The 14876-nt window shown below is 42.0% G+C and overlaps 1 protein-coding gene across 2 annotated transcripts in view; it reads right to left on the reverse strand.

The window, feature by feature from the left end:
- HTT (huntingtin) overlaps positions 1 to 14876 on the reverse strand; it is a 1416422-nt gene that overhangs the window by 81421 nt on the left and 1320125 nt on the right. The gene's annotated exons all lie outside the window — the stretch shown is intronic.

A 14876-nucleotide genomic window follows, 5' to 3' on the forward strand; every position in this document is an offset into this window, starting at 1 on the left:
TAATATTTTGAGGTGAAAAAAGATGTGACACACTGTACTCATGACACAAGCTTTAGTGCTTCTGCTGGGAAAGTGCGCCAAACTCATATCTGGCTACAGGGAGCTGAAACTCACTGACTTGATGCGCATATTACTAGGCAAAGCACGACCAAACTTGCTTTTGGCCCAAGGCAATCTACCAGCGGTCAGGAAGATGAAGGCCCCACGGGTCACAAGACAAGTGCCATCATAAAAGGCAAGGCTTGGATACAACGCTATAGAAGATAAATATATATATAAAATAAAGATAGCAGCGTAAAAACAGTGTTTGCCACATGCTTTATTAGCTTTTTCGGCAGGCATTGCTTTCTATTGAGGTCTTCGTCTAACCTCAGTGTCCCTTTCGCACACCCTCTCCCGCCCTGGTATTCTAGTAACAGTTTTGGGGCAAGGGAATAAATGAATTTAGCAAGTGTTCTTTGCTTTACAAATAACAGCTGCAGTTTACAGACTGTTTGTAACAGTTTTCGAAACATCTGCTGTGAAATGAAAGGGATTAGCACATGGTTGTACAACCAGCAGTGAAGATGAAGGTACAGCTAGTTACTGATTGAAAGGTTGTGTTTATAGGACCAGGTTGGGTTTATACGCAATAATGTGTAACAAAACTATAGTCCAGGCCTTGGTTGTGAATAGTGGTCTAGATTAACTGGTTTTTAGGGTCTGTTATTATTAGGGCAGTCCCCACTATTATTTGTTGACCTTGTGTATAATGTCTGTCATATCTCTGTCCATGGTTTTCGTTTGTGTATGATTGTAATGATTTTTTGTAATAAACACAATCTAATAGTATTAATATTAATTTCTATTCTGACTGAGTAGCTTCTCCTTCCACTGTCTGATGGTATTGCCCTCTCGCTCCCTGTATTCTGTTAAGGTGAGTATGACTCCATGTCATCAGGAAGACTACAGGCCAGTCACGTATTTACTCCAGCGGCGTATATCATTCTGGGAGTTGTAGTCGTGATTCATTTAAATAGGAAAAAAATGGACTAACACGTCTAAAAAAAACAATGATTTGTAAAGGGAAAATCGGTGTCCCTGAAGGCATGTGGTCATCTGGTAACTTGCTCTACTCGCTGTAAAGGTCATTCTTAGCATATTTTATGTAAAGGGTCATCAATGTCATTTCATGCCACTTGTTTGGGGAGATAATCTCTGGTGATAAAACAGCAGATTTTGGAGATATTTTACGTTGCTGCCCACTCATTTCTCATATTGGTACCGAAATGTTATGAGGAGGGTGATACTGTAATAAGTTAGTTTCCCTCGCTACAGTATGTTCAAAATATAGGTTATTATACATTATGCTGCTTGAGGTGTTCTTAACATTTTAAGTTTAAAAAAATGAAAAGGTAAAGAAACATGGAACGACCTTCAATCTGAAATGCCAGAAAAATACATATATTGCCAAATCTTACTAGACATTTTTTTTTAGGCCAGTCCTACTAATTCGACCAATAGTATGGCGATGTTAAAAGAATACTTGTGCTACGACAATGTGGGAGCTACCAGAGTTGTAACAACTTCTTTAGCTGTCAGTGTCTGTGTTCTGCAGTGCATTACACTGAAACTGACTGAAAAGTAACGGAGCAACAATGGTCGTGTTTTATTGTAGTGTACAATACAGAAACATACTACTAGAAACTAGAAAAAAGACATGACATGTTCAATAAACACAATATGAAAGGAGCAATAATAGCTGGAATTGAGCACGCAAATTGCTCAAAATTTTCCGGTATAAATAAAAAATATGTTTTTCTTGGGAAGTGGTATCCAAGCAACAAAACGTGTATGTATGTGTTTTATTTTTTGACCCCAAAACACTTTTTTTTTATCCGTGCTAAAGTAGCTTTTAAAATAAAGAAAAACTTCAATTTTTTTTTTTAAAGCATGCTGCACAAAGGTGAAAGTTTAAATCAGTTACTGCCACGATTTGAACCTGTGACCCTTGGGTGTCCTTGTAGGCACCCTAGAGTTCTGTTAGCAGCTGCTGAGATTTCAAGATGCTGTGCGTGTGCTAGGTAAGCAACAAGTCCAATCACCACGTGGCAACTCGCTATTGACTTTGCAGAAGACCTCGTGATGCTGCTACAAAAACTGGATGCCAAATACACTGAAATAAATATCTTGTTGCTTTAGGCTCAAAACCTTAAATGTGCTGAGGATGCCCTGCAACAATCCCAACAATTAGGGTAAAGATGTGTTTCTTTCTCTGCAGCATAAGTGATAATAATATCCTTCCAGGATTAACAAACTGCATCGCCCAAGAAATTCTATTCTTGGCCGGCCTTTGCCAATGTTGTCAGCTTTTTCCAGGGATGCTTTTGAATGCTTTCTCTGAGATTACTTTGCTTTGTCAGCGCAGTAGCTTCGACCCGATGAGAAAGCATTAATCTCATATCGTCTCCCAAAATCAAGATAGTGGACCAATTCTAAAATATCTCACTGTGTTATTAATCTAAATAACAAGGGATAATGAAACGAACGCACACAAGGATGACCTGTGATGGGGTGTAACGTATTGCTCAGTAAAGGTGTGTAATCATGTTTCACTGGACATTCTGCAAATCAATTTAAACCATCCAGTCTCCTTAGGAGACAGCGCGATTCTTACCAGAATATATTATTTCTTGCTCAAAACTCACGAGGAGCTGCATCTTTGTTGAACTTCTCGGCCCTCCAGTCCATCTTCTGCGTCTCCTGACTGAGACAATCTAGACGCTGCTCTTATGGTATTTATGTTAGTAAACAGCATGAGGGCATCGTTAGGATTCGATCGGTCAGGCGAACCAGCGCCCCTATGGAGACTTGCGGTCTGTGACTGTAAGCCCCCGGACTCCTAACACTGCTCAAGTAGGAGAGTGTTCAAGTGCGCAGGTTGGACTGGACAGGGAAATGCACTGGTCCAACCTGACATGCGCACTCCACTCCAAAGCCCAGCTCTCACACTGAACATGTTAGTTAAGCCCCACCATGCTGTAATAAGACAAGCAATGCAGCTATGGAAAATAAGTATTCAATAAAAACAGTTATGAGGCCTAGGGGCAACAAAATAAAGAAACAGCCCCTGCACACAACAACGTGTCCAGGGAAGTGTCCAACTCACTGGCCTCCTGCAAGTGCATATATAAGCTGGGACAAACACAATGTGGAAGAAGATAACTGTCATCACCAAAGTCTGGTTGATTCGTATCAGAGTTGGATCTGAAATGTTGCTGGAGAGCTAGTGTGTAGCTCTAAGACATGGTTCAGTCTAAGTCAGATTGGACCAGGACCAGGTGCAACAGTGCAGTGTCAGGGCGCAACCTCAGTCAGAACCCAGACTGATTCAGCTTGAAGTCAGAAAGGAATATAGTAAAAAGGCATTCCTCTGATGCCACAGCCGTCAGGAGCCACCGTTGATGTCAAGGAAACCGGCATGGATTTTGGTGATGGATTGGAAGTCCGCTCCAGTGTTGCAGCTGAAAGAGATGTTGGAGCTGAAAGAGATGTTTTCATGAGGCACCGACAGGTCCAAAGTCAGACCTGCCACTGTTAACCCAACTGGAGGCCTCTGCGGATCCTTGAGGCCCAAAGGCACATCGACAAGGCAGAACTGGGCAAAAATTTGTACATGACCTCATTATAGGCCTAGATATGTTGTGACATTGTCAATGGTCCAAGAAACTGGGGGTGCATCGGAATGAGCTGTGAAATTGACCCTTTAGTGGCATTTTCATTTTTACCATTTCCCAAGTTGCAACACCCTCATCAGGGGTGGAGAGCTGGTATATTGGTAGAGGATCTCAGATGCCTTTAGGCCTCAGAGGCCCCTGTAGTTCTTCTGCATAAAGGTCTAATTGAGACTTGCAGTATGCCATATCCTGCTGCCATTTCCTCTTGGTGGGTATTGTATGGTTGCCCTGGTGGAGTGCTACTCTTCTCTTTGCTAACAACTGAGACACTGACACAAATTTATAACTGGCTGATTGTAGGCACTTAACCAGTACAAACAAGCACACTCCAGGATCACAGTCCACTTGTCCTAGCACCACGTCTGTTAGTGACCCTGTAATTTGAGCCCAATAGTTTCTAACGGAGACACACTGCCAAGCTACGTGTGGAAAGTCTGCTTTTACCACCGCACAATGTGCACATTTTGGATGTCTGCAGACCATATTTGTATAATTGAGTGTGAATAAAATACATTTGGTGCAAATGTTTAAAATGTAATATGAGCAAATTTCAGTTAGATGTGAAGGTGTGCAGCTGCGCACAGCAAACCTTTCAATCCACCACCACTGTAGGCCTTCCGAGTACAACATTCCAGCCCTCCAGTGCATTGGGCAACAGTTTATCTATCTGTGACGTTTAGTTTAGTGATCAGTTGTCTACGTGTGTCACTAGTGAGTAATGCCTGCAGTGTATTTAGTGTTGGTGGTGCCCTTGTAAATTGAGGCGAGACGTCACGCAGGGTAGCTCTAAGGCCATAGTATGTAAATGTCAGTCATTGGGTGTGTTCGGTATGTGAAATGTCATCAAGGGTCACAAAGGATCCATCAGTGTAGGCATCATCTATAGCTTGTAGGTCCGCGTGTGTGAGCAGTCACAGCGCGGTATCCTCCCTAGATACAGATGTTGGACAATATTGCAGGGTGAGAACGTAATGGAAGAGCCGGTGCATATTAGGAGAGGGGTGTTTTCCTGCTCGATTGCCCAGTATCCGCTAGGCTATCATTGAAGAATGGACTGTGTTGATTTCTGTGCATGTCATACCCACCCTCTTATGTGGTAGAAGGGCCTGGAGTGTAATAGGAAAAGCGTCACCATGTTCCACTGCAAAATATGGCATATACATCTGCGGTGCATCCCAGTATTGTGCAAAATGGGCTTGTGCACATAAATAAAATAGGTGGAAGTCAGGTGCATTAAACTATATCACAACTGATTCTTGGTTGCTTCCAAGTCCATGCGAGTGTTAGCAAATACACCCTACATTTTGGGAAAAAATACATTGGTAATACAATGGGTATGTTAACAAACAGATATGGAAACTCGGGCAGAACCACCATTTTGTTGACAGCAATCCTATCCACCAAGGACAGTGGCAGCTTCATCCACCTGGAGATCTCATCTTCCAGGGTTAAGATCACTCTGCCGTGTTTAGATCTGATTACCAATTCAGGATCTCTGTGAACCCATATCCTCAAATATTTAACTGGTCCGTGCACCACATTGGTGGATATAGGAGAGGGCTCTCCAGAGTACTGGGCGTTGGAGTTAACATAACTAACTTCGACCAGTTAATGCTCAGACCTGAGTAACGTTCAAACCGGATGCATACCTGAATTACAGGTGACGGGTGCATTGGTGGGTCCCTTACATACAGCACCATATCATCCGTAATACAGAGATATATTAAGAGGGTGCAAATGGAAATTTAATGCTGATGCAGCATGTCGTTGCCAAATCTTGCAGGCCCGTGGCTCAAGTGTTAATGCAAATTATAGGGACGAAAGAAGGCACTCCTGTCACGTTCGCCTACTTATGGGAAATTCAGTTCCTCAGACATGTGTCCCTTAAGACTATTCGGGCTACCAGGTCAGTGTAGAGGAGTTGTATCCAGCGCAGGAAGGCTGCTGAAATCCCCATACGGAGTATGATTGTAAACATGTAGCCCCATTCTATAGAATCTAATGCTTTTGCGACGTCCAGTAGGACTGCTGCTGCTAACAGAGAGGGATTCAGTTGATGCAACAAGGCATAAAGGGTGTGCAAGTTCAGTGTGGTGGACCTGGATGGTACGAACCCAGACTGATCTGGTAGTACAAATTTGGGAAGTAATGGTTGAAGCTGAGTGGTTAGAATTTTATCTTAGGTTTTTGTATCAACAGTGATTAAGTACAGTGGTCTGCACAAGTCACAATGTTAAGGCGCTTTGTGAGGTTTAATCAGAGTCACTATTAAAGCTGCTTACAATATGCCCTTTTCATACATGGCGTGTAGGTGTGGGGCCAAGAGATCAGCGAACTCTTTATAGAACTCACCAGTCAGGCCATTCAAACCTGGTGCCTTACCACTGGGAGAGTGCGCATATTTTCCTTGACCTCTTCAATCGTTATAGGCTGTACTCAATATTTCCTTCAGTATATCTAAGTACTGGTACAAGGTAAAAATGAGGGAATAAACATATATGATGCAGAATCAGACAGAAAGATACCCGAGAAAAGGGTTGTCTACCCTTCCAACACTAAAATCGGACCAGGGAAAAAGGGAACATAGTTAACAACCAAAGAGGGTTCAAATGGAGGAAGCCTCTGCCTCAGTAGCTACAAGGAAGATAATGAGTAACCCATAACTGGAGCCCCGTATGAAACCCGAAACTGCCAAATCAATAGCCTGCATTCGAAGCGACGACTGCAGGCACCAGGTAATGCTAGAAACAAGGCAAACAGGGTGAACAATCTGGCCAAGTGGAGGGAGCAGAAGAAGAAAGCAAATACTCAGCATTATCTACAATCAGCACAGGTTGGCACTAAACTTCAAAGACTAAGGAGGGCAAAAATTGTAAGGCCGAAGGGGAAGATAGGAACCAGCATGAATCTGCCCCCCACCACCTGTGCCATAGGGGAGGGCCTGGCTCTCAAGCAACCCTCTGAAAATGTAGATTGTCACAATAACCGACAATCAAACAGGATCACTCTTCCAGAAAGGCTGGAGGCCCCAGTGGCCTGAACATCTCCAGAAATGCAGCAACCCTTGCACCAAAAATGTAAGAACAATCAAATGCTGATTCCACTTCTGATGTTCTTCAGTACTCTGCGCAGGAGAGGGAGGGTTGGAAAGCAATGTTCCCTCTAATGTTTTTCCCTGGGTGCGGCAGTGAATGGTCTCTGTGCACTACAGCCAAGGCCATGTGCGTCAGATTTGTCAGGAGTGAGATCACTCCCCCTTTAACCCAAGATTTCACCACAGGGATGACCCCTTGTTTGACCCTTAGCTCCTCCACAGGCACCTATTGATGAACCAGTAGGGGAAGGAAAGGCCAGAGGTGAACACTACAGAAAATGTATAGATACCTTTTTAAGTTTTGTATTGCAATTACATTTATATAGCACTTACTAGCCCTACACCAAGCAGCACACAGCTCTGAAACTGAAGGTAAGTGGGTAATCCAGTAGTCATCCATTATTGTTGGTGCAAAGTCTCAAAAAGGTGCCCCACAAATGTTTTACTTAAGTACAAAAGTAAAGTATTTGCATGCCTCTGGTTTAGCAGGACACAGAATAGAGGTGCAAATGACTTCTTGGGCAGTGGAAGTGCATAGCATTGTAGCTGGAGGGAGGAGACCAGTAAACTGAAGTAAGTAGGCATATACAGGGCTACCTTAAAAAATCACTGACACCTTTCATTTAACAAGGAAAGGAGATGCAGATTATTTTACCCGATCACTAACATTCAGTGGATAGCAGGGAGAAGGGATGCAGTTTGTTTTTCAAGAAGGTTTTTAGGTCAAGGCTGTCTGTTGTCTATCCCTGATTGCTGCCAGTTGCAGATGACTTCAGTCAGGTGCTGAGATTTCACACTTCTTTGCCCCAGTGTTGTGGGTGACCCAGCTTGAAGCCAGCCCCAGTGGTTCATGATGTGAGAAACATCAATTCAGAGAAGGGATGTTTCTTGAGGGCAGCTTGAGAAAGACAGGAGAAGCCCCAAAATAGCACAGCGCTTATGTAGAGAAAAGAGCATTGCATGCAGAGGACAAAACACATGGTTTCATGTGCAGGGTTTAATTTCTACTGCTAGGAATTAAATCATTTACATGGACCTGTGCAGGTAAATGTGTACCTATGTACTGTGAATGGAGAGGAAAAGACTTTCTGAGTTACCAGCCCTCTGTGAAAAACCTCCTTATGTTACTTCTGATCAGCAACCAGCTCTTGCCTCACCTGTTTTCATGGTTCCTTGTTCAGGGAGTACACTTTATCTAGTTTAGCATCAGTGCTAACACACTGGGATTGTTGGCATGGTGTACTTTGCACTTTTGTAAACTCTGCTTGAGTACTTACCATCTCATAGGGTGTAAGCAATAAACTGCCTTTCAATACAAGGCCCTGGGCATCATGGAGCATGGAACATTAAGGATGAAACTCGGGCCATAACCTGACAGCTGAAAGGTGGCTGTACTCCTTCACTTCCAGGGTCAGATACGTTTAGTGCTCTTACACTAGAAGGTATAGCCCCGAAAGTTAACATACCTCCTGCAGAGATATGCACGTGAACACTAACTCCAAGGTTTTAAGGTGTCAGGCTGACTCAGCATTTTGTCCTCAGGAAGTTGAAATGAGTGCCCTGAGTTTGGTGATGGTAGCATCACTTGCTAGCACCAAAGATATTTAAATTGTTAGTATGCACTGTATAATCTGTAATATTATCACCCTGGCAGCTGCAGCAGAAACACTATAAACATTGGTAATCCACTCACTTCGGTACACTTGTACATTATCATACGTAAATAGGTCAGCTAGCCCTGGTGTTTTTGTTATATCCAGGTGCTTGTTGTTTGCTTACCTTGTAGAACATGCAGGGTTGTTCTGGGTAAATTACACACAACTGACACAAACACACACATTTGAGCACTTTGGAACATATCGCCAGAGCTGCACTACACACTTGCACAATGGGAAACAAACCTCAACACCTATACAGATTACAACATTTTAGGAATTACACCAGCCAGACATGTTTTTCAACATAATGCATATGCCTGCAATTCGGCCATTATAGTCAACGAATTCCAACCAGCATTGCCTTGTTTTTTAATTATTAATACACCGGAAGAGCAGTTTTACAAAGTCCTTATGTACAAAGGGAACCATAACTGGTAAGAGCTATTTGCACACTCTTGGTAATAAAGTTCCCTCTCTCAACACAATAATGGTGTGTCTTTATGTTCTTAAGAAGGGAACAGTTTAACATTATATTAAAAATGAGTAGATAACTCGTATTGGTAAATTATATTGGTAGAAACTCTACCTGGTTATTATACGCACACTCACTCTTTCCCACCATTGAGGTCCACGGAACTCAGTGGAAAATAATTGATCGAACGGCAAAAAGGAAAAACAAAAGTATTACATATTAGAAGTCACTCACCTTTCCACGGAGGACTTACAGTTTTTCCCTAGTAGGAGCCACAAAACCGTGCCTGCGCACTGGCGCCGTGGGTGAAAGGTAATTAGCTGCTCTAGCACTATACAAAAATAAAATGTTGCATGAAAGACTAAAGAAACGATGGGGAAAACCAACCACTGTTATAGTAAAAAGATAAAGTAAACATAATATGTAAAAGGGCTGCATCACTGAAATGGATTACTTTCAGGGTTTGGAAGGGCTTCTAAAGCTGTTTAGTTCATCTACATACCAATGCACTTCACACCAGCAGCTGATAAAGAGGCAGCAAACAAGCAGTTGCCTGCTCCCAAGTCACACTTTCCCCTTCCTGAGGCCCCCATCCAACTTGTTATGGACGAGCAGGAGTGCAGCTCCTAGAACAGCAGGATCCTTTGTTGCGTGCACGAAGAGAAAGTTTCAATTAGAGCTAATAATTTAAAAAGCTCTGAAAGTTTTTCTCTTTCTGCATGCACTACCAAAGGCCCTGCGCTAGGAAGGAGTAGTGTGAGCGTGCACCCACACGTGCACCCTACAGGGAACGTAGGTGGAAAGGTATATAGGACTCCTGTGCCCAGTGTAGGCAGAAGCTGTCTCCTAGAGAGGACTACCTTGTGAAAAGGTTTGACACTATGCATTCTCTACAATGTTGTACAGATTGAGCCGGGGTTACTTCCCACTAGTGGAGGACACCTTGTGCCACCCCTGACTGTAAATGTCAGTAAGGTACTACTAAAGCATGGCGGGTGAGGTTGTCTGCCCTGGGTCCAAAGATCCTGCCAGGTGTTGTGCCATCAGAGAGTGTTTAGGCACTTGCAGAAATGCAGAGCCTCCTGGCAAAGGGCCCACAACCCTGTTTGTTGCAGTACCACATGGTGGTCTTGTTGTCTGTGAGCACCTGTACCTATTCCCTCCTTAATGACTGGGAGGACCACCTTCAGTGCCAAGTGATTCTCTTGTAGCTACAGCAAGTTGAGGTGAAAGCCAGCTTCGTCTGGAGACCAGAGTTCTCTGATATCCACCTCTGCCAGAGGACCCCCCCAGACCAGTAATGTTGCACCTTTAGTTTTGGGTGAATTAAGGAGAGGGGTCTCCCACTGGTCCAACTGCAAATGAGCAGCCGCCGCAATCTCTTTTGACACACGAATGGAATTTGACAGATTACCTTGGTGTTGAGCCCACTGAGACTTGAAATCCCACTGCAGAGCCCTCACGTGCCACCTGGTGTGGTTCACATGCAGGATACAGGAGGCCAAGAAGCCTCAGAGCTGACTTCACGGAGACCCAGGTTACACGATGAAACATTGGGATCAAAGCCCAAATGTCCTGGACTTATTGAGGAGGAGGGAAGGCTCAGATAAGCACTGTATCTAGGACAGCCTTGATGAAGGGCAGCTGTTGTGAAGGAGTCAGGTGTGACTTCGGCAAGTTGATGCAAAACCCCAACAATAACAGTAAATCACCATTCTTTCATTGTTTCCTAACCCCTGTTTCATTCATTTTTTCTTTTATTTTATACTAGATGTCTCCTAGTTCCTAGTCCTGATAAGAACCTTGTATTTCATGTAAGGGTCAAAACATTTTTGACAGAGTTAAACTAGAGACTGCCAAATTTTGATGAATACCAAGTTAACAAACAAATCCTATGAAGTTATTAGTTACTAAGCCATTAGCTGATCTCTTGTATTTGTGCTTTGGCAGTGAGGACACACTGCACTGTACTTTATATATATATTTATTTATTGTGGACCTTTCTAGATAGAAAAGTCTTTTTGCATTTGTGATTATGGTGGTTTGTTGTTTTTCACTTATAGAGCGTCCAGGCTCCTTTAAATATCCCTTGCATGGAGAAGCATGCCGGGGAGCACAGGGAGATATTGTATTGGGTTTAGTTATATGTTTTTTGTTTGACCATTAGAGAAATTAGTGGTTGATGATGGAACCTATGACTTTTGGTTTATATGGATAAATCAAATTGATTACATAAAGGTGCCTATTGCAAGTAATTGTATTATGAGCGGCTACTAGTAAGGTTGATTGATTTCTTACTGGTGTCCTAATTTGTTTGAATAGATTGAGTGATCAATTTTATAATGAATTACTATGTACGAGTTACTACTTGTCGTCTTTTAATTGTATATAGCCGATTCCAAAATGGCCGCCATTTTAGAGTAGATTACTTAGGTGATATACGATTGATATGGGAATTCCTTGTGCTCGTTTCCAATGACATTATTGGTATATGTTAAATATAAATTGTGTGTTATGATTTGTGCGGATTAATACTTTATAAGTACAAGTTTTGGTGATTGAATTCCTAAGTTGTGAATCATTACACTTTTGAATGACTTACTAAGTTGGCTATATTTGCAGTATACGCTGTTCCAATATGGCGACCGCTAGTATCAGGAAGTTTTTGAACGTTTTTTAATGACGCGTTAGAACGCATCTGGTTTGAGTCTCCCGCTCCTCATAAGGAGTTGATTTTTGCATGTCGGGTTGATTGGCGGTCAAGACAAATGCCGGTCGGACTTGTGGTCGGACATAGATCAGTAAGGTAAATGATATTCACTTGTAATGAGGAGTATAGATTGCCAGTCTGATAATTGAAGTATTATTGACGAGGAACAACATATTAATTATAAAATACACAATGTTAGTAACATAAATAAGGTCATTCATAGCATATAAAATCAAGTAAGCGATGAATTTCAGTTTATGGTATTATCTTCTTGGACTTTGTATCCTTTACACTTGATTGGGTTGTTTTTTCGACTAATAAGTCATATTACTTATATTGGACTGCATTTTTAAGGATGATATATTAGGGTATGATTGTTTCAGTCATCGCATACTATAAACAGGGGCAATGTCATTTCTCAGTGAACCTAAGTCACGAATTAACATCACCAAGGCTCGTAAGTAGTGAATTTGTGGAATTCATTTAATGGATTTGGTGTTGATTGCTTTTGGAGTATTAGTTTACTTTGGACAGACATATCCAAGGCTCTATCACATTGTGGTAGGATACTAATTAGGTCAATTTTGTCTCCTTTTTGTCATTTTAGAATTACCCATGTGGGTTGCTTGAGGAACAAATTGGTACTGTTGAATACGAATCCCACATTTAGGGTGAGAAAAGGAAAATAACTTGTTGAGTACTGATATACTTCATAGGAAATATCCCCTATATTAAATAATAATATATAAGGTTGGCGCATAAACTTTGTTAGATATGGTTGGATATGTTTGGGTATTTAAATATAGTGTAGTTTATGACTTTATAACAACAGATCTTCCTTCTATATCTTCAGTGGTCTTTTGGATTACAATGGATTTCCTCAATTGAGATAAGGTACAATTAGTGACGCAATCTTTATTTTATGGGATATCACGTATATATTATCTATTAATTTTGCTATCTTTCTGAGCTATGGGATCATGAGGTTTCTCTCTAACAACGCTTTCATTTTAATTCTTTTTGGTGTTAGGACACTTAAATAATGGTGTTTGTTTTTAACAGACACTGGGTTGTCACATGGTGTTTTTTAGGGTATGTGGTATTTTCTTTATTATATTTTTTAACAATTAAAGTATTGATTAAAAAAATTATTTTAAGATATGGTGACTTGAGATTTGGAGTTGGTTATTTTAAGCAATATTTTGTAGTATGTTTGGTTAATGTTACTATGGTATATTTAATATTGTATGTTTCTGTGTTGCTATTTAATCAGCCTTGAAAAAGTCCTACAATAGGACGAAACACATGTCTGCTGAATTCTGTCAACTTTTGCGAGAACACCTGCAGATGGAATACTTTTTTTGAGATATCAGTGAATAGGCTGGACTAGATATCAACATCTAACAATTTTCTAATGTGTTTCAATTATGACTACCAAGAATTGAATTTTGTAATGGAAATATTTGTGTTTAATAAATATAGGTATGTATAATAACTTGCCACATAACTGTACATTTCTATCAATTACTGTTTTTTACTACATTTCATGGCATTTTTTGCTCATTCCTATTTTGTTGTACAGTGAATATTAAATTTGTCATTCCTGATAGTTAGGGTCTATGGAACCATGTTAGTGTGTGCACCATTAATTGTTTTTTTTTTTAGATATTGTATATCCCTGTGAGTGGAAGTTAGTGTGTAGAACAAGAAGTCCTGCTCAATGGGGTCCTTATGCAGCTCCACGTTGTGGAAGGCAGCTGCCCTAGCTTCTATCTGTTGGTAAGAGGTAGTGTCATCAGGTGGTGAGGAGCGTGTGGGATAGAGGTCAGGGTCACTGGAGGGAATAGGGTCAGGGTCATACGCGTCCCAAGGGTCTGTGTCATCCTCAGGCCCCTGTCAACCCCCAGTGGAAAACCAAGGTGAACCCTGAGGTGTGTATTTCCTGGTAGGGTGAAGTGGGGGAATTGGGAAGGGGTGGAGTTGAAGATGGAGGCGGAGGAGATGGTGGTAGGTGGAGAAAGCCCAACTGGTAGCTGAAGGAAGCTGGCCTGGTGTGTGTTGGGTACCTAAGGTACTTACACCTTATACCAGGTCCAGGTATCCCCTATTAATGTAGTGTAGGCAATGTCTAGAAGCCAGGCTCTCTAGAGGTAACTGTGGATGAGCCGCCACGGCTTATCTAGGAAACATGCAAAGCTCATGCAAAGCCACTGTAGTCACACCGCACTTACACACATGAAAGAAAACAAACACTCATTGTTACAAAAGTACGAGTTACATACTGTAGGAAGTTGGCTCTGTATATACTATCTCAAAGTGAGAGATAGTGTGCACAGAGTCCAAGGGTTATCCTTAGAGGTTGATAGTGGCAACATTAGATAATTCTAATGCTCTATTTTGTGATAGTGTGGTTGAGCAGTAGGCTTATCAGAGGGTAGTGTTAAGCATTTGTTGTACACACAAAGGCAATAAATGAGGAACACACACTCAAAGACTTAACTCCAGGCCAATAGTTTTTATATAGAAAAATATATTTTCTTAATTTATTTTAGAACCACAAGATTCAAGATTTGAGGTAAGTACATAAAATGCAAGGTACTTCACACAGGTAAGTATAGAACTTTGATTTAAAACAGTAGTACACACAGTTTAGGTTAAAATTGCAATAATCTATTGTAAGGAAATGCCTTCCTTGGCATGGTTACCCCCTGACTTTTTGCCTTTTGTTGATGCCAGTTATGACTGAAAGTGTGCTGGGACTCAGCTAAGCAGGCCCCAGCACCAATGTTCTTTCCCTAAACTGTACCTTTTTTCCCACAATTGGCACAGCACTGGCACAGATACGTCTCTTGTAAATGCCCGCCCCTCCAGACACTGCCCCACATTTGGTGGCAAGGCTGGAGGAGATAATGAGAAAAACAAGGAGGAGCCACCCACTAGTCAGGACAACCCCTAAGGTGCCCTGAGCTGAGGTGACTCCTGCCTTTAGAAATCCTCCATCTTGACACTGGAGGATTCCCCCAATAGGAATAGGGATGTGCCCCCCTCCCCTCCTAGTTTTTCTCCTCATCTCCTCTGGCCTTGCCGCCAAAAGTGGGGGCTGCGTCCAGGGGGCGGACATCTCCACTAGCTGGGGTGCCCTGGGGCATTGTAACACGAAGCCTGAGCCTTTGAGGCTCACTGCTAGGTGTTACAGTTCCTGCAGGGGGGAGGTGTTAAGCAGCTC

Source organism: Pleurodeles waltl, chromosome 1_2 (genome assembly GCF_031143425.1).
Source record: "Pleurodeles waltl isolate 20211129_DDA chromosome 1_2, aPleWal1.hap1.20221129, whole genome shotgun sequence".
NCBI lineage: Eukaryota > Metazoa > Chordata > Amphibia > Caudata > Salamandridae > Pleurodeles > Pleurodeles waltl.